Source organism: Rhinatrema bivittatum, chromosome 3 (assembly GCF_901001135.1).
Source record: "Rhinatrema bivittatum chromosome 3, aRhiBiv1.1, whole genome shotgun sequence".
Taxonomy (NCBI): Eukaryota; Metazoa; Chordata; class Amphibia; order Gymnophiona; family Rhinatrematidae; genus Rhinatrema; species Rhinatrema bivittatum.
In genome coordinates, this window is record NC_042617.1 from 170816385 (window position 1) to 170841517 (window position 25133).

The 25133-nt window shown below is 47.1% G+C and overlaps 1 protein-coding gene across 3 annotated transcripts in view; it reads right to left on the minus strand.

The window, feature by feature from the left end:
- The window catches only part of PSEN2 (presenilin 2), a 126989-nt gene extending 123532 nt beyond the window's left edge, over window positions 1-3457 (minus strand). The window contains exon 1 of one of the 3 annotated variants that reach the window (XM_029593940.1): window positions 3130-3457. The gene's annotated coding sequence lies outside the window, so the exon portion shown is untranslated. The remainder of the gene's footprint in view (window positions 1-3129) is intronic. The other 2 variants (XM_029593939.1, XM_029593938.1) reach the window with 2 other exon arrangements.
- Between the last annotated feature and the right edge of the window lie 21676 nt (window positions 3458-25133).

A 25133-nucleotide genomic window follows, 5' to 3' on the forward strand; every position in this document is an offset into this window, starting at 1 on the left:
GAGACCACACCTTGAATACTGTGTACAATTCTGGTCGCCGCATCTCAAAAAAGATATAATTGCGATGGAGAAGGTACAGAGAAGGACGACCAAAATGATAAGGGGAATGGAACAGCTCCCCTATGAGGAAAGACTAAAGAGGTTAGGACTTTTCAGCTTGGAGAAGAGATGGCCGAGGTGGGATATGATAGAGGTGTTTAAAATCATGAGAGGTCTAGAACGGGTAGATGTGAATTGGTTATTTAGTCTTTCAGATAATAGAAAGACTAGGGGGCATTCCATGAAGTTAGCATGTGGAGAAAGTTCTTTTTTACTCAACGCACAATTAAACTCTGGAATTTGTTGCCAGAGGATGTGGTTAGTCCAGTTAGTGTAGCTGTGTTTAAAAAAGGATTGGATAAGTTCTTGGAGGATAAGTCCATTACCTGCTATTAATTAAGTTGACTTAGAAAATAGCCACTGCTATTACTAGCAACGGTAACATGGAATGGACTTAGTTTTTGGGTACTTGCCAGGTTCTTATGGCCTGGATTGGCCACTGTTGGAAACAGGTTGCTGGGCTTGATGGACCCTTGGTCTGACCCAGTATGGCATGTTCTTATGTTCTTACATTGGTTCCCTGTGAAGCAAAGAACTGAATTTAAAGTTATTGTCCTTTTTTTTTTTTTTTTTTTAAATCTAGATATTCTGTAGTCCAACTTATTTAACTAGTTTGCATGAACCTTATCAACCTACTCACTCCTTACACTCACTGGGAAAACTATTATTAAAGGTCCCAACACTGAATTATGTCCATTTACAAGCAAAGCATGAATAAGCACGTGGACAAAGGTGAACCAATAAACATTGTGCTTTTGGATTTTTAGAAGGCATTTGATAGAAGCCTCTCATGAGGGACTTTAAGAAAACTAAAATGTCATGGGATAGGAGGAGATGTTCTTTTGTGGATTGCAAACTGGTAAAAAGACAGGAAAGAGTAGGATTAAATGGTCTGGTTTCACAGTGGAAAAAGGTAAACAGTGGAGTGCCTCGGGGATCTGTACGTGGACCAGCGCTTTTTAATATATTTATAAATCATTTGGAAAGGGGTACGATGAGTGAAGTGATCAAATCTGTAGATGACACAAAATTATTCAGAGTAGTTAAATCATAAGCAGATTGTGATAAATTGCAGGAGGACCTTTTGAGACTGGAAAATTGGGTGTCCAAATGGAAGATGAAATTTAATGTGGAAAGTGCAAGGTGATGCATATAGGGAAAAATAACCTTTGCTATAGTTACTCGATGTCAGGTTCCATATTAGGATCTACCATCCAGAAAAGAGATCTAGGCATCATAGTGGATAACACATTGAAATAATCGGCTCAGTGTGCTGTGGCAGTCAAAAAACCTAACGGAATGTTAGGAATTATTAGGAATGGAATGGCAAATAGAACGGTGGATGTCATAATGCCTCTCTATCACTCCAAGGCGAGACTGCACTGTGAATACTAATTGTAATTCTGGTTGCTGCATCTCAAAAAAAAAAAATAGCTGCACTGGAGAAAGTACAGAGAAGGGTGACCAAAAAGACATAGGGAGTTGAATGGCTCCCCTATGAGGAAAGGCTAAAGAGGTTAGGAGAAGAGGTGGCTGATGGGAGGGGGGGGGGGGGGGGGGGAGTTATGATAGAGATCTACAAAATCATGAAAGGACTTGAACAAGTAAATGTGAATCGATGATTTATTCTTTCAGATAAGGAGTAGGGGGCCACTCCATGAAGTCAGCAAGTAGCACATTTTAAACAAATTGGAGAAATTGTTTTTCACCATGCACAGTTAAGCTCTGGAATTCATTGCCAGCTGATATAGCTGGGTTTAAAAATGGTTTGGATAAGTTCCTGGCGGATAAGTCTATAAACTATCAATAAGGAATAGCCACTGCTTGTTACCAGCATTAGTTCCTTGGGATCTATTTAATGTTTGCCAGGTACTTGTGACTTGATTTGGCCACTGTTGGGCTTGATGGACCCTTGGTCTGACCCAGTATGGCATATCTTATGTTCTTTTGTACTTTTTTTTTTTTTTTTTTAGTGATAGAACCAGTATTATGCCTGGATGATATAAAATTTTTCAAAACAATTTAAGGCCCATTTGTTCCAAACTGTATTTGGTAACCATTGACCCTGGGTGGTTTAGCAGTGATTTTGTGTGGAAGGATTACTTTAGCTGCTTGTAATCCACTTAGCATGGTATTCAATTATTAGCAGAATATAAATATTCTTAATAAAAAAAAATACCTCCTCGGTTTACAAAGGTTTGCAGTTTCTAGAGCATCACAGGTGTTGATCTCTTAGGAACACAGCACACCTCACTCCTGGAAGCAGAGCTTTTCCAGTGGATGAAAGAAACACTTGGAGCACCTCAGCAGTTCATGCGAGGAAAGGGGTTGGGGGGACAAAAACGAACTGTGGGCAGACATGAGAGCCTCTCTTAGCCTATCATTCTAACACAGCTCTGGGATGATGCCAGCAGATAGTTGTGAGGGATAAGATTGTGTGGGAGGGGGGGCAACTCCTCTCTCTCTCTCTCTATACATATATGTAAATCTTCACTCCAAGAGACGATAGTGCTAGATAATCTGTCTTTGATTTTCACACCTATTATGGCCACACCCCTTTTGAATCTCCTCTTTCCAGTTGTTCCTCTGAGTTTTACTCTATCTGTTCTCGGGTTGCATGAAAATCTGAGAAGGGACCAATGTAGCGCCAACAGCAATTAAATAATGGGGGGGGGGAAAGCTTTTGATTAAACTTTGAAGATCTGCAATTCCACGGAAATAAAACAGAAGTCCGACTGAGAAAAAAAGAATCAATAACAGCGTTTATAACTGTCAACTCGGAAATACAGAGAGCTCAAGTCATCCTCGCCAGATAATCGCATTCCTGTTCGAAAAGTGCTGAAATGTTTGGCCGGAGTTCGAATAGACACCATTTCCCTCTATCTCACGCGTACCCAGTGCCTGAAAGTTAGAAGTAAATAAAACAAAATCGCCATCCCTCCAGCCTGCCCCAGCTCCCCATGGAGGGAAAGCAGTGACCAACGCCTGGCCAGGAGCGCGCGACTCCCACCTATCCCTAAACCCACTCACCAATGAACCCCGCCGCCAGCTCTCTAAAGTTCTCACGTCCAACACTCAGCAGGCGAAACGGGTGCCTCCTTACGACTCTTCTGCTTCAGAGGGCGGGCGGACTGTCACGTGATGCGGCTTCCCATGGCCCGGAGGTGTCCGGCGGCCATCTTTGAATCGGGCGAGATTACACTCAACGGAGGACTCGGGGGCACTGTTGCCAGATTCGGTTATTTCACGCCCAATTTGGGATACTTTTTTCCCTGTTGGGTCTGAAAAATATTTTTGTGCAGGGTTAGGCTAATTTTTGAGTTGGGCGACTGGGCAATTGAAAGCTAGCAGCTCTTTATGCCTTGCGCAGCTCAGCCAGCAGTCGCAGAATGATGTTTAATCGGCAGCAGCCAATCAGAGGTGACAGGAACAGCAGGGCAGATGCAGAAGGCGACTGTTGTCGCACAACCCGGAAGGAAGGAAGAAGGTACAAACGTTTGCTTAGAGGCGGAGCTCTTCCTGCACTCTGCGCTTCTGGGGGTTTTTTTTTTTTAACCTTTATCGTACGGTTATCAGGTTTTGAGAGAACAGGGTTTTCTGATTTCACTTCTGACCGTACTGCTGCTGCTGAAAAGATTCTCTCATCTGGGCGCTGAAAAGATTCTCTCATCTGGGCCCTGAACATGCCTATTTCCCACTTTTTTCCCTTCTGAAGTTACTTAACGCAGCTGCTTCTTGGGAAAGGGGGATTGAAGTGATAACCGAGATTAAGGGAAGAAGGGGTTTTTTCCCCCTCTGATTGAGGATTAGCTTCTAGGGGTAGAAGACAAAGAGTAGCACTGTAGGTTTGGTGGAGGACAAAAGGGGAGTAGAAAGGGAGTTTGGCGGTGAAGAGAGGATGCTGAACACCATGAACAGAGGGCAAAGACGAAGTGGGGCTTCTAGTGCAGTGTAAAAATAAAGGTGGAGGCTGGAAAGCAAGGGAAGTAAGGGACAAAAGAGGACTATGGAGTGTGAGGGGCAGAGAGAGTGGGAAGCAGAAGGGGATGGGGTGAGGAACAAAGAGGAGAATTGATGGGAAGAGAAGGGAGTGTTTGGGGCAAGAGGGTGATGAGTCGGGGGCATGAGGAGGAGCATGGCCTTAGCTAGCTTTTTTGTTAATCTGTGCAAATAGTTACTGTGCTTTTTACACACACCCCTCTTCGATTCATTGTCTGTATTTCTGGGCCTGTAAAAAAAAAAAAAAAGCCCAGTGCCCTCAAGCAATCTAAAGTATGGCTTGAAGGACCATTCGGTCCTTCAAGCCATACTATTCTCAAAGATTGATTATTGTAATGTGCTGTTGCTTGGTCTCCCGGCCTCTTCCACCAAACCTCTTCAAATGCTGCAAAACGCTGCAGCCAGGATCCTCTCGAACTCCCGCCGCATGGACCACATCACCCCGATTCTAAATATCCTTCACTGGCTACCCATTCGCTACAGAATTCTCTTCAAGACTCTTACTATTGTCCACAAAAACTTATTTCAGGAATCCTCACTCCAACTTACCATACCCCTCAAACCTCACACCAGAGCTGCATACAGAGACTCCCTCCAGGTTCCCCCAAAAAAATCCGTTCTGCACAATACTATTGAAAAATGAGCACTATCAACTGCTGGGCCGCATCTCTGGAACTCTCTCCCGCCAGATCTCCGCCAGGAACATTGCCATATCACTTTCAGAAAAAAATTAAAAACTTGGCTGTTCGCCCAAGCATACCCTTGAAGAAGCCTCAGGGTCACCCACACAATCACATACCCCTCTGTTGCGTCCCTTTCCGCAACTCAAAGGAACTACTTGCTCGCCTTATTGCTCTTTTGATAAAACGTGCTTAATCATATACTCTATGTAAATTTGTATATAATTCAAATGCTGCACTTTGTATATAATTCCTACCTTGTAAGCACTTTCCCCTGCTTATATGCCCTCTTCTCTCCAGTTAGAAATTGTTTATCCTATCCTTTTTTCTAACAAGCCTAGTTCTACTTTCCCTGTTATAATGTAACTTTTTGCTTTCATTGTTAACTGGTTCCCCCTAGTTTATTGTAAACCGGTACGATAAGACCTGGTCTTGAGCATCGGTATATTAAAAGAACTTAAATAAATAAATAAATAGATAGACTGACTTGAGCTTATTGGATAAGTATCGATTGTCTTTATTCTGTTGTCCTTGTTACACCAGCTAGAATCCCCTTGGGGGGGGGGGGGGGGGGCTTATGTTAAAAAAAAAAAAAAAAAAAAAAAAAAAGTTCTAATGTATACTGATTTCTTTATATATATATATATATATATATATATATATATATATATATATATATATATAAAACTTATGTTGCCTTTTTTTCAGTTTGTAATGTTATTGTAAAAAAATTCTTTATAAATACATTTTGAAAAAATTGACACCCCCCAACCCATGATTGGAGAGAGGGGAGGTATACAAATTTTCTCCTCTCTTTCGTGTTTGGGTACTTGCCAGCTGCTTGTATCCTGGATTGGCCACTGTTGGAAACAGACTGCTGGGCTTTATGGATCCTTGGTCTGATCCAGTATGGCAACTTATAAGAACATGCCATACTGGGTCAGACCGAGGGTCCATCAAGCCCAGCATCCTGTCTCCAACAGTGGCCAGTCCAGGCCATGAGAACAAAAAAACGGTCTATCCCATGTTACTGTTGCTAGTAATAGCAGTGGCTATTTTCTAAGTCAACTTAATAGCAGGTAATGGACTTCTCCTCCAAGAACTTATCCAATCCTTTTTTAAACCCAGCTACACTAACTGCATATTCTCTAACAATTTGTTTGCTCACTCACACTCATGTGCACACATTCTCTCTTATTCATACACATATGCTCTCTTCTACTTTCTAATTTTAATAAAATTATATATTACCCTTCTCAACAAATCTGCTCACTCATTCTCTCTCCCTCATTCATATGCTCTCACATACATAAGAACATAAGAAATTGCCATGCTGGGTCAGACCAAGGGTCCATCAAGCCCAGCATCCTGTTTCCAACAGAGGCCAAAACCAGGCCACAAGAACCTGGCAATTACCCAAACACTAAGAAGATCCCATGCTACTGATGCAATTAATAAAAGTGGCTATTCACTAAGTCATCTTGATTAATAGCTGTTAATGGACTTCTCCTCCAAGAACTTATCCAAACCTTTTTTGAACCCAGCTACGCTAACTGCACTAACTACATCCTCTGGCAACAAATTCCAGAGCTTTATTGTGCGTTGAGTGAAAAAGAATTTTCTCCGATTAGTCTTAAATGTGCTACTTGCTAACTTCATGGAATACCCCCTAGTCCTTCTATTATTCGAAAGTGAAAATAACCGAGTTACATCTCCTCGTTCAAGACCACTCATGATCTTAAAGACCTCTATCATTACCCCCCTCAGCCGTCTCTTCGCCAAGCTGAACAGCCCTAACCTCTTCAGCCTTTCCTCATAGGGAAGCTGTTCCATCCCCTTTATCATTTTGGTTGCCCTTCTCTGTACCTTCTCCATCGCAACTATATCTTTTTTGAGATGCGGCGACCAGAATTGTACACAGTATTGAAGGTGTGGTCTCACCATGGAGCGATATTAGAGGCATTATGACATTTTCCGTTCTATTAACCATTCCCTTCCTAATTATTCCTAACATTCTATTTGCTTTTTTGACTGCTGCAGCACACTTGGCCGATGATTTTAAAGTATTATCCACTATGATGCCTAGATCTTTTTCCTGGGTGGTAGCTCCTAATATGGAACCTAACTGTGTAACTACAGCAACGGTTATTTTTCCCTATATGCAACACCTTGCACTTGTCCACATTAAATTTCATCTGCCATTTGGATGCCCAATCTTCAAGTCTTGCAAGGTCCTCCTGTAATGTATCACAGTCTGCTTGTGATTTAACTACTCTGAATAATTTTGTATCATTCGCTAATTTGATAACCTCACTCGTATTCCTTTCCAGATCATTTATATATATATTGAAAAGCACCGGTCCAAGTACAGATCCCTGAGGCACTCCACTATTTACCCTTTTCCACTGAGAAAATTGACCATTTAATCCTACTCTCTGTTTCCTGTCTTTTAACCAGCTTGTTATCCACGAAAGGACATCGCCTCCTATCCCATGACTTTTTAGTTTTCGTAGAAACCTCTCATGAGGGACTTTGTCAAACGCCTTCTGAAAATCCAAATACACTACATCTGCCGGTTCACCTTTATCCACATGTTTTTTAACCCCTTCAAAAAAATGAAGCAGATTTGTTAGGCAAGATTTCCCTTGGGTAAATCCATGTTGACTATGTTCCATTAAATCATGTCTTTCTATATGCTCTATGATTTTGATCTTGAGAATAGTTTCCACTATTTTTGCCGGCACTGAAGTCAGGCTCACTGGTCTATAATTACCCAGATTGCCCCTGGAGCCTTTTTTAAATATTGGGGTTACATTGGCCACTCTTCAGTCTTCAGGTACAATGAATGATTTTAATGATAGGTTACAAATTTTAACTAATAGATCAGAAATTTCATTTTTTAGTTCCTTCAGAACCCTAGGATGCATACCATCCGGTCTAGGTGATTTGCTACTCTTTAGTTTGTCAATCTGGCCTACTACATCTTCCAGGTTCACAGTGATTTCGTTCAGTTCGTCTGACTCATCACCCCTGAAAACCATCTCCGGAACTGGTATCTCCCCAACATCCTCATTAGTAAACACGGAGGCAAAGAATTCATTTAGTCTTTCTGCAATGGCCTTATCTTCCCAAAGAGCCCCTTTAACCCCTCTGTCATCTAATGGTCCAACCGACTCCCTCACAGGTTTCTTGCTTTGGATATATTTAAAAAGTTTTATTATGAGTTTTTGCCTCTATGGCCAATTTCATTTCAAATTCTCTCTTCGCCTGTCTTATCAATGTTTTACACTTAGCTTGATAATGCTTATGTTTATCCTGTTTTCTTCAGAGGATCCTTCTTCCAATTTTTGAAGGATTTTTTTTTGGCTAAAATAGCCTCTTTCACCTCCCCTTTTAACCATGATGGTAATCGTTTTGCCTTCCTTCCACCTTTTTTAATGCACAGAATACATATGGACTGTACCTCTAGGATTGTATTTTTAAACAATGTCCATGCCTGTTGAACACTTTTAACCTTTGCAGCTGCACCTTTCAGTTTTTTTTCTAACTATTTTCCTCATTTTATCAAAGTTTCCCTTTTTAAAATTTAGTGTTAGAGCTGCAGATTTACTTATTGTCCCCCCTTCCAGTTGTTAGTTTAAATGTGATCATGTTATTATCACTGTTGCCAAGTGGCCCCACCACCGTTACTTCTCTCACCAAATCTTGCGTTCCACTAAGAATTAAATCTAAAATAGCTCCCTCTCTTGTTGGTTCCTGAACCAATTGCTCCATGAAGCAATCATTTATTACATCCAGGAACTTTATGTCTCTAGCAAGTCCTGATGTTACATTTACCCAGTCAATATTGGGGTAATTGAAATCTCCCTTTATTATTGCACTGCCAAATTGGTTTGCTTCCCTGATTTCTCTTAGCATTTCATCATCTGTCTGACCTTTTTGTCCAGGTGGATGGTAGTATACTCCTATCACTATACTCTTACCCAAACACATGGGATTTCTACCCATATAGATTCTACTGAGCATTTAGTCTCTTGTATGATCTTTATCCTGTTGGACTCTATACCCTCCTGGACATAAAGTGCCACACCCCCACCAAGTTGATCCTCCCTATCATTGCTATATAATTTGAACCCTGATATAGCACTGTCCCATTGGTTATCCTCCTTCCACCAAGTCTCTGTGATGCCAATTATGTCAATCTCATCATTTGCTGCTATACACTCTAACTCTTCCATCTTACTTCTTAGACTTCTAGCATTGGCATACAGACATTTCAAAGTGTGTTTTTTGCTTGTTTTAACAACCTGCTTTTCAGTTGTTTGAGATAATTCGGAACTCATTAGCTTTGGTGATTTTTTCCATATGGGCATATGAACTATGTTTGCATTTAATGGAACCTCTCTGTTGGGATGCCCTAACTCTCCTGTTCATTAGTATCCTTCAAGGATATATTTCTCCGAACCATGCACTGCTGAGTGACTGTCGGCTTTCCCCCTTGTTCTAGTTTAAAAGCTGCTCTATCTCCTTTTTGAAAGTTAGTGCCAGCAGCTTGGTTCCACCCTGGTTAAGGTGGAGCCCATCCTTTTGGAAAAGTCTCCCCTTTCTCCAAAAGTTTCCCCAGTTCCTTACAAAGCTGAATCCCTCTTCCCTGCACCATCGTCTCATCCACGCATTGAAACTCTGGAGCTCTCTCTGCCTCTGGGGACCTGCACGTGGAACAGGAAGCATTTCAGAGAATGCCACCCTGGAGGTTCTGGATTTCAGCTCTCCCTCACATACACACATGCACTATAGGATGGGCTCCAGCAGAACACTGCCTCCTGGCTCTTATTGAGGCACTGTCCCTCCTGGTTCTGTTGCAGGATTCCCACGGCACTGTGAAATCTGACCCATCTAATATATGCCTCCTGCAGTCCTGGAGGTAGGTCCTGCAAGAACAACATATAATCTATTGGGTGCCACAGGAGCCATATACTAGCAGAGAAAAAAAAAAAGACCAGCAGAATTGAGTAGCCAGACTTTGCCTTAGCCGTGCTCTCTTAGCTTGCCATTGGAAAAACTCGTCATCTTGCTGACATAACAAAACTGCCCTATCTATGGCCTGTCCCTGCTGCTCTCAACCTCGCTATTAGTTGTATAGGAGTGGCACAGCAAAAGCAGTAGTGCGGAAGCAGGAAAAAATATAATGCTGCTGGGGTCCACATTTTCTCTGCTTATTTGGGAGAGGCTTAAAATCTGTTGGAATTCATGTTTATGGCCTATTGCTCAACAGACCTTTTCAGAAGACAAAATCAGCTTCAGGTCCTACAGCCCAGAACCCTCTTGATCTTCCCATGCTGGCCCACCACTGCAATTGGATCCACTGGACTAAAGGTACTGTCCACTGCTTGTAAACACCATACCAGGCTGATGCCGACTCTGCAGCCCGCTGCTGCTGCTGCGCCCCCCCCCCCCCCCAGGTGTACCACCCCCTGTAATTGCATGGTATGCACAATTAGTGACAGGCCTGGAGGGGAGTAGGAGATTAGATAATAGGGGTGAAAGATGGGAAAGCTTTTGGGTACATTATACAGAAGGAAAGAAGATTGTAAAAGAATATTAATAAAGTGAATATATTGGGGATGTATAGTGCCTATTGCTTTCTCTCACCTCCTTCCCTGTCTCTCCTACCCCTGTCCTCATCTCAAAACGTTATCCTTTCACCAAGTATATTTTTATGTTCACAATAACTTTTCAAAGTCAGAATTGTTCCCAGTTGGATTAAGAGTGATGTCAGAATGTCTTTCTGTGTATAATATTGTGAGGTATTATACAAAAAATCATAAATACAATAAATATCTACTTGTTGACATACTACAAGTTTGTATGTTTCACTATATTGGAAATAAAATAATTATTGACAATACCATTTTATGTTAGCTTTATTTGGTCCTCGAAGCTTGGGCTACTTTGGGGCTTGGGACTTTCCTGTCTTACTTTGGGTTTACAAATCCCATTTATAATCTGGCAACACTGCTTGGGGAGGGGAGAATGAAGGTTATTGAATAACTCTCCCTCATTTAAGAAAAGGAGAGAGTGAGATGCTGGCTTTCAGGGGACCAAGGAATAATGTTAAAGCAAGACTAGACATGCTATCGGGGCCGGCGGAAGCACTAGGCGAACTAGGCGGTCGCCTAGGGCGCCAGCTTCCCGGGGGCGGCACTGCCCCGGTAAAATTAAGAGAGCCGCGCTCAGCCGCTGCCCCGGTAAAATGAAAAGAGATGCATTAAGCCGCCGCCCCCCGATAAAAATAAAAGAGCCGCTGCCGGCAGCCCGCCCCAAAAGACCCAACTGACCTCCCCCAGCGGTTCGCGTACTCCCGGTCTCTCCCGCTGCTCTTTCTTCCCTGCTGCCGTTGCCGCCGGGCTATCAGCACGTTCAAGCCCAGAGGGAACGGCAGCAGTGCAAAAAAAAAAAAAAGCTGTGGCATCCATGGCTGCCCTTTTCTTCCTCCCGCCCCCCCCTGACCCGGAACAGGAAGTGATGCACGGGAAGGAGAGAGAGCGGTGCCGCATGAAAAAAATAGCGGCGACAGCAGCATCGGCCCCCGAGCAATTGAAGCAGCCGGTAATCGGGAAAGGAGTCAGCAGCACGAGCCTCCCGCGGCCGATGGGATTCTTCCTTTTTGGCCTGCGGGAGCTGGAGGAGGAGGCTGCTGCAGCTACCATTTGTGCTGGGGGGTGGGGGGGGGAGGAAGTGAGTGAGAGAAAGAGAGAGAAGCAGCCAGCCTGCCTGTGTGTGATTGAGAGCCTGTGTGTAAGTGAGAGAATGTATTTGATTGAGAGCATGTGTGTGTGATTGAGAGAAACTGGTCAGAGAGCTGATGTATGTGTATATGTGAGAGACAATGAAAGTGACTGCTCAAGGAGATGACTGATGTGTGAGAGTGTGAGACAGTCAGGGATGTGACTGATGTGTGTGTGTGTGTGTGTGTGTGTGTGTGAAAGAGAGAAAAAGCATGGAAGTGAGAACTCTGGATATGTGAGAAAGCATGGGAGTAAGAAGCCTGGTGTTGTGGGGGTGTATGTGAAAGAAAGCATTGGAGTGAGAAGCCTGATTATGTGAGAGAGAGCATGGGAGTGGGAAGCCTGTGTGTGTGTGTGTGCATGTATGAGAGAGAGACTGGTTGGTAAGGTGACGGTGTGACTGGTGTGTATGTGAATGTGAGAGAGAGAGAATGTGATTCAGGGAATGAGAAGCCTGTGCACCTGGAGAGCGAGCATGGAAATGAGAGAGAGACTGGTGTATGTGTGTGTGTGTGTATAACAGAGAGAAAGTGATTATGGGAATGAGACGTCTGTGCATGTGAAGAGAGTGAGCATGGGAGTGAGAACCTGGGTGTGTGTGAGACACAGCATGGGAGGGAGAAGCCTGTATATGTAAGACAGAACAGGTGACTGGTGTGTGTTTGTGTGTATGTGAGAAAGAGAAAGAAAGTGACTATGGGAATGAGAAGCCTGTGCATGTGAAGAGTGAGCATGGGAGTGAGAAAGCTGGGAGTGTGTGAGATACAGCATGGGAGTGAGAAGCCTGTATATCTGAAAGAGAACATAGGAATGGGAAGCCTGTGTGTGTGTATGCATGAGAGAGATCAGGTGACTGGTGTGTGTGTTTGTGTATGTGTGTGAGAGAAAGAAAGTGATTATGGGAATGAGAAGCCTGTGCATGTGGAGAGAACAAGCATGAGAGTGAGAGACTGGTGAGTGTGTGTGAGAAAGAGAAAGTGATTATGAGAGTGAGAAGCCCATATATGTAAGTGGAACACGGGAGTGGGAAGCCTGTGTGTGTATGGCATGAGAGAAACTGTTCAGGAAGGTGACTGGTGTGTTTGTCAAAGACTGTTTGGGAGATGATTGGTGTGTGAGAGACATGGGCCTTAAGGAAGAGGACCATGAGTATAGAGCTTAGCCACTACTGCTGCTTCTGGTGTGTACTACAGCCTGCATGGAAGAGGAGTAGGAGAGCTGCTGGAGGGGGTAAGTAAAGATGGCTTTTTAAGTTTATTTTTCTTGATTGACTGCCATTTTAATTATTTAATATTATGTGATGTGTCTGCTTTTTTTGTTTGAGCAACAAGTATAGCTTTGGTTTATGTTTATTTTATTTATTTTTATTTATTTATTTATAAAAGTTTCTATACCGTCGATAAGACAAATCATCTCAATGGTTTACATGGCATAAAAATGTCAAATAAGTGTTCTGTTATAAATACAGACTTCGTTATTTTCATTAATGCACAATGTAAGTTAATTGTGTGTGGAGGCGGGGGGGGGGGGGGGGCGGCATAGCTGACGTTTCGCCTAGGGCGCCTAATACCCTTGCACCGGCCCTGCCCACACACAGACACGTCTTGCCTCACCAATCTGCTGCACTTGTTTGAAGGGGTTAATAAAGATGTGGATAATGGTAACCAGTGGGTATAGTGCGTCTGGATTTTCAGAAGGCATTTGATAAAGTCTCTCTTGAGAAAACTAAGAAGTCATGGGATAAATGGCAATGTTCTTGTCAGAAAGCTCTGTTTTTAAAGCTGGTATGTAGCAATCTGTAGTTATTTAGAATAGTTGTGGGTGGATCCTTGGACCAGTGGCAGGTGACCTCGCCTCGGGGGAAATCTCGAGAGGGACCACTGGTCAGGCTTAGTGTAGGAGACAGACACACACTAGTTCTTTTATTAGACAATATGGTAAACCACCAAAGGTGGCAGTAGTGAGCTGGAAGTGCCCGGCTGGACTATAGTCCCTCAGGTTCTGGAACAGCTATCCCAAGGTGGCTGAGCCGTAGAGAAACTAAGACAGTGAGTAGGCAAAGCATGCAGCGTTCAGGAACAAGTCCTTTATTTATTTATTTATTTATTTATTTATTTATTATAAATGGACAAGTTCCTGGAGGAAAAGCCATAAACTATTATTAAGTAGAATTTGTTACATGTGCCATCCGCGGCAGACCCGCGGTGCGGTCCTCTCACCTTCTTGTATGGACTCCAGTTCCTGGTTCCTCTTCACTGGCGGCGGCAGGCCGCCAGCTCCGACCTCGGGTCGCCTCCGGTGCCTCCGGCTCTGCCAAGGTCCCCAGTGTTGCCAATAATAAATAAATAAATAAATAAGACAGTGAGTAGGCAAAGCATGCAGCATTCAGGAACAAGTCCTTGATGGTAACACTCCCACAATAGTCTCTTAAGGCAGCCCAGGAGTTGGTATGCATTAGGCCCTCGAGGAGCACTTACCTGGACCCAAGGAAAGCTCTGAGAGATAGATGGAAACTCACAATGTTGTAAGCAGCGATGACTTCTTAGCAGAAGTGGTATTCAGGAGCAAGTCCGGGATGTGGGCCCTCGAGGAGCGAGTACCGGTTCCGAACTGCGACCTGCAAAGAAAAAGAGAAAGCGAGGTCCCCGAGGAGCAGGTACCTCTAGTGAAGTCTGAGGAGGCGGAGTAGCTAGGGTTGCAGAGAGCGAATCCCATCCGCAGCGACCAGGAAGAAGCTAGGTAACCAATCCTTTGCTAACTCATCTTGTTAGCGAAAACTGAGACCTTAAATATCTGGAGCTGGTGACGTCATCTCAGGGGGATGCCCCTGAGGTTCGCGCCAATGCTGGTACATCAGTTGGGCCGCGCGCGCACCCTTTGGCATCTGGTCAACGTGGTGGCTTGCAGCGTCGAGCCGGTCCGGGGATGCCGGAAGAGGACGGTATGGAGACGCTGCAGCAGCTAGCCTTCCATCAACCCCGAAGGGAGTCGCCAACGAGGTAAGGTGGGCGGAGCGGAGATGTCGGGCAGCGACGGACACAACAGTTCTATTGTGCATTGTAAACAGTTTAACAGATAGGAAACAAATTAGACTAAATGATCAGTTTTCTCAATGGAGGAAGGTAAATAGTGGAGTACCCCAGGGATCTGTACAGGGACAAGTACTTTTTAACATATTTATAAATGATCTGGAAAAGGGAATGAGTGAGATTATCAAATCTGCAGACACAAATTACTCTAACTTGTTAAATCACAAGCAGATTGTTGTCAGGCTGAAAGCTGTACAGCAGATGGAACAGAATTATTGCCTTGGTAAAGGTTTTATTAAAAAATGATGGCAAACATAACAGTGCTTGACGTATATACTGCAGGTATTAGAACAGAAAGTTCATAACAGAACACGAAAGGAGTAAAGCTTACATCCAGTCCAAAAATAGAGTCCAGCTCTTTGCATCGTTGAATCCTTCCAGAAACAGCACAACACAATGTAGACACTTATGGTTCTGTTCTCTGCTCCTGGAGTCCTAGCTCGGGAGCCTAGACAGAAAGTTAAACCTCTTCCTTTTTTAGCTTCCAGAGTCAGAGAGAACTCAGATCTTAATGTCAAAATATTTATTGAATGATAAACAGTTTGATACTCACTGTGAATGGCATGCTATTGAAGATATTGTAACTGCACAGACAACAGACCTGATATAGCTGTGATGAGAAACTGAGAGCTCAATCAAGGCAGACTAGCTGTAGAGGAAGTTGTAACTGCCAGTAGCTAGCAGAAATCAGCAGTTGAAGAGAAAGGAAACAAAGGTAAATAAAGCGATGCTTCTAAGAGCTTGCAGAGAATCCTGGAGAGCAGCAAACTTGTCAAGAGCCAGTTCCAAACTGAACTTTCAGCAGTAAGTAGGGTCTCCCAGGTAAGTATTCAAAGAGGCAACTGACCAATAGGAAGAAACAAGAGAACATAAATAGAAAGGGAGCAATCAGGAACAGATCCAGTCAGTGTTACGTTTAGGGAAGGATGTGAACCCCTGGGCTGAGATGAGCGATGTCTCCGCCCACAGGGAGGAGCCCTGTGAGCCTCACTGTCAGCAGGCGCAGTCTCAGTGGCGTGGCACACAGCTAGAAGCTGAGACTTTATTAAAGGAGGAAGGAAAGTAATGTCCACACTATTAGCAATATAGACGTATAGTCTGGGTACTGGGAATTACCCAGAATGAGACACAGTGGAGAAGATCTGGTAGTGGCCCGTGGAACGGGGTACGCCGTGGATCCCCTCTGGCGAGAGTAGGCACCTCAGGATACAGCTCCAGTAGTAGCCCGCAGAGCGGGGTACACCGGGAACTCTGTACAGTAGATGTTGGTAGCGATGCCAGACTCAGAGCGGTCCTGTGCCGGTGATGAGCAGGAGTACTATAGAGTAAGAATGATGAAGGGCACAAAAGGTGGTAGTGGCCCGAGGATTGGGGTACGTCGCTTAGGCTCCACAGTGTTGTCCAGAAATAAAGATGTCTGTAGAGTACTCACAGTAGGTGGTTCCTGGAGCAAGTAGATCAGAGAAACAGATCAGCAGCAGACAAGCAGGAAGGTCCTCCGAGGAGCGGATAGCCGTGAACGCAGGGGAGCTCCCGAGGAGCAGGTACTCAGAGCGTCCAGTTGCCAAAGCTGTGACAGGAACAGGAAGTCCTTGAATGAGCAGAGTATAGCAAGACAGAACTCCTTGCTAACTTGAGGAAGGCAAGGGCTGGCTCCATTAAATACGATAGTGGATTGACGTCATCGGGTGGGGATGCCCCCTAGGTTCCTGCCATGACGTATTCAAATACAGCCCTTGCGTGCGCGCGCCTTAGATAACTCCAGGTCCAAGATGGCGGTCGGCAGGGCCCACGCTGTCCTGGGAACGCCGGTGAGGTCGGCGTGAGCTGGCAGACACAGCCATTCTTCCTAGACTTGATGGAGCGGAGAAAAAAGAGGTGAGCATGAGAGGTCGCAGCCATCTGCAACCGACAGGCATAACAGTCAGAAGCTCAGCAACATTTAAACAACAACCAATTAAAGAACCTAAGCTAACCAATGACAAATTGTTGCAGGTGGCAGTGTAATAAAGAAACATATATACATATACATTTAGACATGCTGCGAAGGCAGAATGCTTAACTTCACAGAACAGTATCACACTAATCCATGGCTTTGTAGAACTCATAGGTTTCCACCAGGATCCCCTACTTTGTTTAGGCATCCATTCTGTCTAAGTGCTGGAAACACCTGTAATGTATCCCAGCAGTCCTTTTAAGTCCCCTGAGGACCAATCCGGATCCTCGGGGGCAGGACCTTATAGTAGGCTATCTGTATGCTAAAGTTAGCTCTCTGAGCAAAACCCTGGCCCTGAAGCAGGCAGACCAAGGTTCAAAACCAAGAAACATACTTTTTCCCTCACAGATTTTCCCCTCCTTCCAACAGGGATCCTCCCCTCCTGGGAGCCCAAAGTTTCGTTGGGACCTGGCATCAGGTGTCCCACTCTACTTCCATCAGTGGTGGGTTTGTCAGGAGGTATCATAAGAAGCCCTGCAAGAGAAATGAGTATATTAGTTCTTGGAAATACACCACCTATGGCTAGAGGTTTTTCAGAAGCCCCACTTCCAGGACTTGTCAGCACAGGGATGGGTTCTCAATCAGTGGCTTCTGAAGAATGGTTAGTTGAGACTGCATTTAAAGAAACATTCCTCAATATTTCATATCTGTCTAGTACCCCGGAACCTGAGCCCCCAGTCATGGGAATCGGATCCAGTTCCGGCAATAGATTGTAGTCAGGTATTTCTGGAGCACTGGGTGAAGCGCCCCCTTCAAGTACAGGGTCTGATGCAACTGGAGCACTAGAAGTGCTCCCTTCTGGCACAGGGTCTGCCTCATCAACTGCAGCACCCTCCTCAGGCACAGCATCCAGCACAGCAGGTGAAGAATCAATCCCAGTAACCACAGAAGACTGGCAGGAATACGATCTTGCTTAAGAGCTTTAGGACCTCCTGCATGCTACTTGTTTGATGACTCGTTAGGTCAGGGGTATCCTCTCTTGGTATGGCTTTGGTACATGCTGGTGGGTTGTGTGGAACATTGCACTGGATCTGGCATTGGACTTGCAAATGAGTCCAGCCTGGAACTGGACTCCAGCTGAGCATTTGGCATATTACTTGGCCCAGAAACTGGGATTCCAGCAGGCCACCAGAAATAAGGATGAAAGATAGGTTTAGCTTCTCAGGATTTCTAATCCTTTGATCCAAGGCTATGAAATATCCTTGAAAAGTGTGTAGAGTCGGGCAGTCTTTTAAGGGCCACCACCAATTTAAGGCTTTCATAGGAATCAATACCCAGGAAAAGGATCTAGGCATTATCAAGGACAATAGAAATCCTTGGCTCAGTGTGTGATGGCGGCCTAAAAAGCAAACACAATGTTAGGAATTATTAAGAAGGGAATGCAGAATAAAATGCAGAATATAATGCCTCTATTGCTTCATGGTGCAATGGCAGCTTGAGTACTATGTGCGATTCTAGTCACTGCTGTTCACAAAAGATACAGTTGAATTAGAAAAGTAACAGAGAAGAGCGACCAAAATGATAAAGAGGTGGAACGATTCCCCCATGAAGAAAGGCTAAAGAGATTAGGGCTGTCCTGCTTGGAGAAGGAGGGGAGAAATGATAGAGGTCTATAAAATCACAAGTGGAGTGAAACAGGCAAAAGCGAATTGGTTGTTCACTCTTTCAAAAAATACAAATACTAGGGGACACTCTATGAAGTTACTAAGTAGTACATTTAAAACAAATTGGCTAAAATATGTTTTCACTCAATTCACAATTAAGCTCTGGAATTCATTGCCAGAGGTTGTGGTAAAGGCAGTTAGTGTAGCTGGGTTTAACAAAGGTTTGGCCAAGTTCCTGGAAGAAAAGTCCAGAAACAGATTAAGCAGACAGACATAGGGAAAATCACTCCTCATCCCTGGGCATAAGCATTATGGAATCTATTTACTATATGAGAGCCTGCCAGGAACTTGTGCCTTGGACTGGCCATGGCTGGAAACAAGATGCTAGGCTTGAAGACCCAGTATGGCAATTCTTATCCCCGGGCAGTCAAGTTTTCAGGATATCTGCATGAATATGCATGAGATAAATTGCATGAAGTGGAATCAGTGAATGTAAATTTATCCCATGCACATTCATTATGTTGTGTTCCGCGCCCGTGGCCTACCTCCACCACGGCGGCGACCCGCCGCAGCAACCTCTGACTGTTCCCCCGAGCCAGTGCCCGTTGCTCCGAGGCTGGTCCGCAGCCTGGCCGCCGGGTAGGGAGCCGTCCCTGTTCCTCCCTCGCGGCGTTCTGATGACTTTCCTCCGTGGAGGAAATCCAAGTTGGCTGCCGCCATCTTTAGGCGCGAGGCCGCGCCCCCTTGCCTGATTTAAAGGGACCTGATCCCTTTAATGAGACTCACCTGCTTCCAATGATCCAGAGCAGAGGAAGTATATAAGGAGGCTTCCTCTGCTCATTCCTTGACTTGGCAACATCCTACGTTGGTCAGGTCTGTTTGCTTTGGTGAGTTCCAGTGCCTTGTTCCTGTTTCGTCTTGGTGTTCCTGGTTCCTGACTTCGGATCAGCTAGTGGTGATTCCTGGTATTGACTTTGGATCGGCTAGTGGTGATTCTTGGTATTGACTTCGGATTGGCAAGCGGTGATTCTCTGGTGTATGATTTCGGACTGGCAAGCGGTGATCCCCCGTTGTGTGACCTCGGACTAGTAAGCGACGACCCTCTGGCACTTGACCTTGGATTTCTTCCTGATCATCGTCTCCAAGGGCCCATCTAAGTCCCAGCGGCCTGGGTCCCTAAGGGCTCCTCCCGGGGGGACCGCGGGCTTCCAGGGGTGACGCTCCAGTCAGCCCTTGCACCAAACGTCCGTGTCCTTGACCTCTCAAAGGTCCATCTAAGTCCCAGCGGTCCGGGTCCCTACGGGCTCCTACTGGGGGGACCGCGGACTTCCAGTGGCGAAGACACACTTCTGTTTCCCGTCGTCACGACTCTTCGTTCGCCTCCACAGTCCTCTCTGTCTACAGTGCCGAGGGTCAGCTGGTCACATCTTCTGTTCCTGCCTCGCCTCCCAACGGGAGAACCTACGGATCTTCTCCAAAGGTATTCCATCCTCCCGTCGGCCCAAGGGTTCAGAAGCCTGAGCATAACAGATTGCCAAGTCCATGGACCCGACAGAGGCAACCGCCCGCCAGGCCATTCCGGGAATGGCCCAGCGCATGGTGGAGCAGCAAAAGACCCTGGACGCCTTTGTCTCTGCTGTGGAGAGCCTGAACCAGTGATTTGAGGCATTAGGGGCCATGAACCCCACGCTGCCATCTCCGTCCATAGCTCAAGGAGGCCGCCCTACTCAGCAAGATGCCGTCCAGGCCTCCATGGGCGATGTTGGACACAGAGTTCCCCCGCAACTCCCGGCACCCTCTCGATTTGCCGGAGACGCGAAGTTGTGTCGGGGATTCCTTAGTCAGTGCCAGGTCCGTTTTCCCTGCTGCTTGCGCAGTTCCCCAGCGACCTGGATAAAACTAGTTACATTATGTCCCTGCTCGACGGGAAGCCCCTGATCTGGGCCTCTCATCTCTGGGAAAGTAGAAACCCGGTGTTTGAAAACTTGCATCAGTTTCTAGCCGCTTTCAGACAGATATTTGATGAGCCGGTCCGTAAACCCACTGCCGTTTCAGAATTGCTTCGGTTGCGACAAGGTACTCGGACAGTGGCCGACTATGCAACAGAATTCTGCACCCTAGCCGCAGAGCCAAATTGGAGAGAAGATTGCCTCCACTGGATCTTCTTGGAAGGGCTATCCTCACGCCTGCAAAACGAACTAGCCGCGAAGGAACTGCCGGATGACCTCAAGGCATGATTGAATTAGCCAACCGAGTGGACCGTCGTATGTGGTTTCGCCTTCCCAAGGTAAAGGCCGCGAGAAGGCCCTCGCCCTCCCTTAGGAGCACTTCAAGCGTCCTGAGAGCACCCGCCGAGGAACCCATGGAGTTGGGTCGCGGGAGAGTCTCTTCGCAGGAGCGCTGACGGCGAATGAGGGAGGGACTCTGTTTTTACTGCGGCGCAGCAGGGCATCAGATTACCGTTTGCCCGACGCGGTCGGGAAACTCTCGGGCCTAGGACCTGAAGGAGGACTCTTCCTGGGCCGTACCTCTCCTGCACCTCCACAAATGCTGCCAGTGACGTTAACCGCAGTGGATGGGGAGTTCCACACGCTGGCCCTGGTGGACTCCGGCGCCGGCGGTAATTTTGTCATGAAAGGACTGGTGGAACACTTAAGGATTCCTCAAGTTCCGCTATCTCGCCCCTTGGTCATCTCCTCAATCCAAGGGAAGCCTTTACCGGAACGGGTGACACACACCACTATTCCTGTCCATCTGAGGGCTGGGATCCTGCATCAAGAGTGGATGTTGTTCTATGTCCTGGAGTACTCCATCCATCCGATCGTCCTAGGTCTTCCCTGGCTCCAAGAGCATGAGCCCCAGTTCAATTGGAAGACCTTGCAGCTGGCTCGCTGGGGGCCGAATTGCCATGACAATTGCCTCCAATCTGTGTTCCGGTATCCTGTCCCATAGCTTCCACCAGCCTTCCAGGTCTGCCAGCTCCATATGCCTCATACACGGATGCGTTTTTGAAACAAAAGGCCGAAATACTTCCACCACATCGATCCTTCGATTGTGCCATCAATCTTCTCCCAGGGACGGAGCCTCCTCGAGGGTGTACCTATGCCCTCTCTCCTGCCGAGACGCAGGCCATGAAAGAATATATCGAGGAAAACCTGGAGAGAGGATTCATCCAGAAATCTAAGTCCCCCGCAGGGGCTGGGTTCTTCTTCATCGCAAAGAAGGACGGGAGTCTGCGCCCTTGCATTGACTACAGGGGCCTGAATGCTATAACAGTCAAGGACCATTATCTTTTGCCCCTCATCTCCGAGCTCTTCGACCGGTTGCAAGGAGCACAGATCTTCTCCAAGTTAGATCTCCGAGGAGCTTACAACTTGATCTGTATCAAGGAGGGCGCTGAGTGGAAGACAGCCTTCAATACCCGAGATGGCCACTACGAGTATTTAGTAATGCCATTCGGGCTCTGTAATGCCCCCGCGGTGTTCCAGAACAACATGAATGAGATTCTCCGCGACCTCCTGTATCAGTGCGTGGTCGTTTACTTGGACGATATACTGATATTTTCAGATACCCTAGCTGCTCACCGCCAGCACGTCATCCAAGTGTTACAGTCCCTCAGAGAGCACAAGTTATATGCGAAGCTTGAAAAGTGCCTTTTTGAGCAGGAGTCCCTTCCCTTCCTGGGATACATAGTGTCGAGAGAGGGTTTTCGTATGGACCCCCAGAAGCTGAAAGCCATTCAGGAATGGCCGCAGCCGTCAGGACTAAAGGCACTCCAGAGGTTTCTGGGTTTCGCAAACTACTCTCGGTCTTTTATCCCACACTATGCGTCCATCGTTGCCCCGATGACAGCCCTGACTCGGAAAGGCGCGGACCCTAAGAAGTGGCCTCCTGGAGCAGAGGCTGCTTTCCGTCGCCTCAAGGAGGCGTTTCTGTTACAGCCGTGCCTTCGGCATCCGGATCCACAGCGGCCGTTTATCATCAAAGTGGATGCATCCTCAGAAGGCGCCGTTCTGAGCCAAACCTCCGAAAGTCATAAGCTACGACCGTGTGCCTTCCTCTCACGCCAGTTCTCCCTGGCAGAACGGAACTATGCCATAGGGGATAAGGAACTCTTGGCGATAAAGGTAGCCTTGGAAGAGTGGCGTCCGTGGCTAGAGGGGGCACAACACCAGTTTACGGTCTACACAGACCATAAAAACTTAGAGTACCTGCAGCGGGCGTAATGACTCAATCCACGGCAGGCACGTTTGGCCCTATTCTTCACTAGGTTCAACTTCTTCCTTCGTTACAGACCCGCCGAGAAGAATATCAAGGCGGACGCCCTATCACGTGTCTTTGAGTCTACAGAAGGTACTGAGGAACCGCGGTTCATCATTGAGCCATCCCGCATCCTCCTGTCCGCTACCACGACCATCCCTCCTAGGGATGTGAATCGTTTTTTGACGATTTAAAATATCGTCCGATATATTTTAAATCGTCAAAAATCGTTAGGGCCACGATACAATACCAATTCCCCCGATTTATCGTCAAAAAATCGTAAATCAGCTGGGGTCCGGAACCCCCGCTGAACGACCTCCTGCAGTCGATCTCCTGCCGGCGCCATTTTCCGTACGGAAAACGATTCGCGGCAGGAGATCGCTCCCGGACCCCCGCTGGACCCCCAGGGACTTTTGGCCAGCTTGGGGGGGGCCTCCTGACCCCCACAAGACTTGCCAAAAGTCCAGCGGGGGTCCGGAACGACCTCCTGCAGTCGAATCGTGTTGGTCTATGGCCGCCGCCATTTTGCGCCGCCATTTTGCAAAATGGCAGCGCAGAACGGCGCCAGCTGAAGACAACACGATTCAATTGCAGGAGGCCGTTCCGGACCGCCGCTGGACCCCCAGGTAATTTAAGGCATTTGGGGGGGGGGTTCGGGAGGGTGGGGGATTTAATTTAAAGGGTCGGGGGTGGGTTTTAGGGTGTTTTAGTGTGCCGGTTTTCTTGCCCTCCCCTTCCCCCGATTTAGCTACGGACCGCCGCTGGACCCCCAGGTAATTTAAGGCATTTGGAGGGGGTTCGGGAGGGTGGGGGATTTAATTTAAAGGGTCGGGGGTGGGTTTTAGGGGGTTTTAGTGTGCCGGTTCACGATTTTAACGATTTTCACGATACTCTAAACACCCAAACGGCGACGATACGATTCCCTCCCCCTCCCAGCCGAAATCGATCGTTAAGACGATCGAGGACACGATTCACATCTCTAATCCCTCCTGGGAAAACCCTGGTTCCGCCGCACTTGCGGAAACAGGTCCTGGCCTGGGCTCACGACTTCCGCTGTTCTGGGCACCCCGGACAATCCTGGACCTTACAAACCCTGCGCCGATATTATTGGTGACCTAAAGTCAATAAGGATCTGGGCTTACGTGGAGTCCTGCCAGTTGTGTGCCCGCCACAAGAGGATCCCTGGTTTGACTCTGGGCTTACTTCAACCTTTACCAGCACCTGCAGAACCTTGGACTCACGTGGCGACCGACTTTGTGGTCGACCTGCCACTATCTAATGGCAACACGGTCATATGGAAGGTCGTTGACCGGTTTAGTAAAATGGCCCACTTCGTCCCACTCCCAGGATTGCCGTCTGCTCCCCAGCTGGCCCAGCTGTTCGTTCGGCACATCTTCCGCCTGCTTGGCCTACCTAGAAGCATCCTTTCCGATAGAGGGCCTCAATTTACCACCAAGTTTTGGAGGGCCCTCTACCAAACGTTTGACGTTACCTTAGACTATACGTCGGCGTATCATCCACAGTCTAATGGTCTTGCGGAGAGGACAAACCAGACGCTGAAACAATTCCTCAGACTCTACGTCAACAAGAAACAGGATGATTGGTCCAGCCTCCTGCCCTGGGCAGAGTTCGCGCATAATTCACACCTCTTCATGGCTGCCGGGTCCTCACCGTTTCAAATAGTATATGGGAAGCAGCCTCGCCCGCCGCTGCCAGTTCTCATCTCAGTTACGTCCCCGGTAGCTCAACTCTGAGCAGACGAGTTACACCGCCTGTGGACCTCCATACGATGTGCTCTGGTCCAGGCCAGTCAAGCCGCTAAAATCGGCGAAGACGGCCTTAGCCTCCGTTCAGGCCAGGCCAAAAGGTATGGCTAAGTACTCAGTACAACCGCCTGAAACTGCCATCAGCGCGACTGGCCCCACGTTTTATTGGATCTTTTCCTATCATTCATCAAGTTGGGGCCGTCTCATATCAGCTTCGTCTGCCGCCTTCCCTCAAGATACACAACACGTTCCATGTGTCCCTCCTGAAGCCCTTGGTGTTGTCATGGCCCTCCAGCATGCCTCTGACTCCCCAACCTATTGCCTCTGAGGATGACCTCACTTACCAAGTCCGCGAGGTCGTGGACATCAGAAAGCATGGGAATACCTACTAGCATGGGAGGGGTTCGGCCCCGAGGAAAACACCTGGGAGCCGTTGGCTAACATCCTGGACCGGGGCTTGCTTGAGCAATTCCACAGAGACCACCCGTCTAAGCCCAGGCCTCCGGGAAGGCGTCCTAAAGAGGGGGGTACTGTTGTGTTCCGCGCCCGTGGCTGTCCACGGGCATGGCCCCCTACCTCCACCATGGCGGCAACCCGCTGCAGCAACCTCTGACTGTTCCCCCGGGCCGGTGCCTGTCTCTCTGGGGCTGGTCCGCAGCCTGGCCGCCGGGTAGGGAGCCGTCCCTGCTCCTCCCTCGTGGTGTTCTGATGGCTTTCCTCCGCGGAGGAAACCCAAGATGGCCGCCGCCATCTTTAGGCGCGAGGCCGCGCCCCCTTGCCTGATTTAAAGGGACCTGATCCCTTTAATGAGACTCACCTGCTTCCAATGATCCAGAACAGAGGAAGTATATA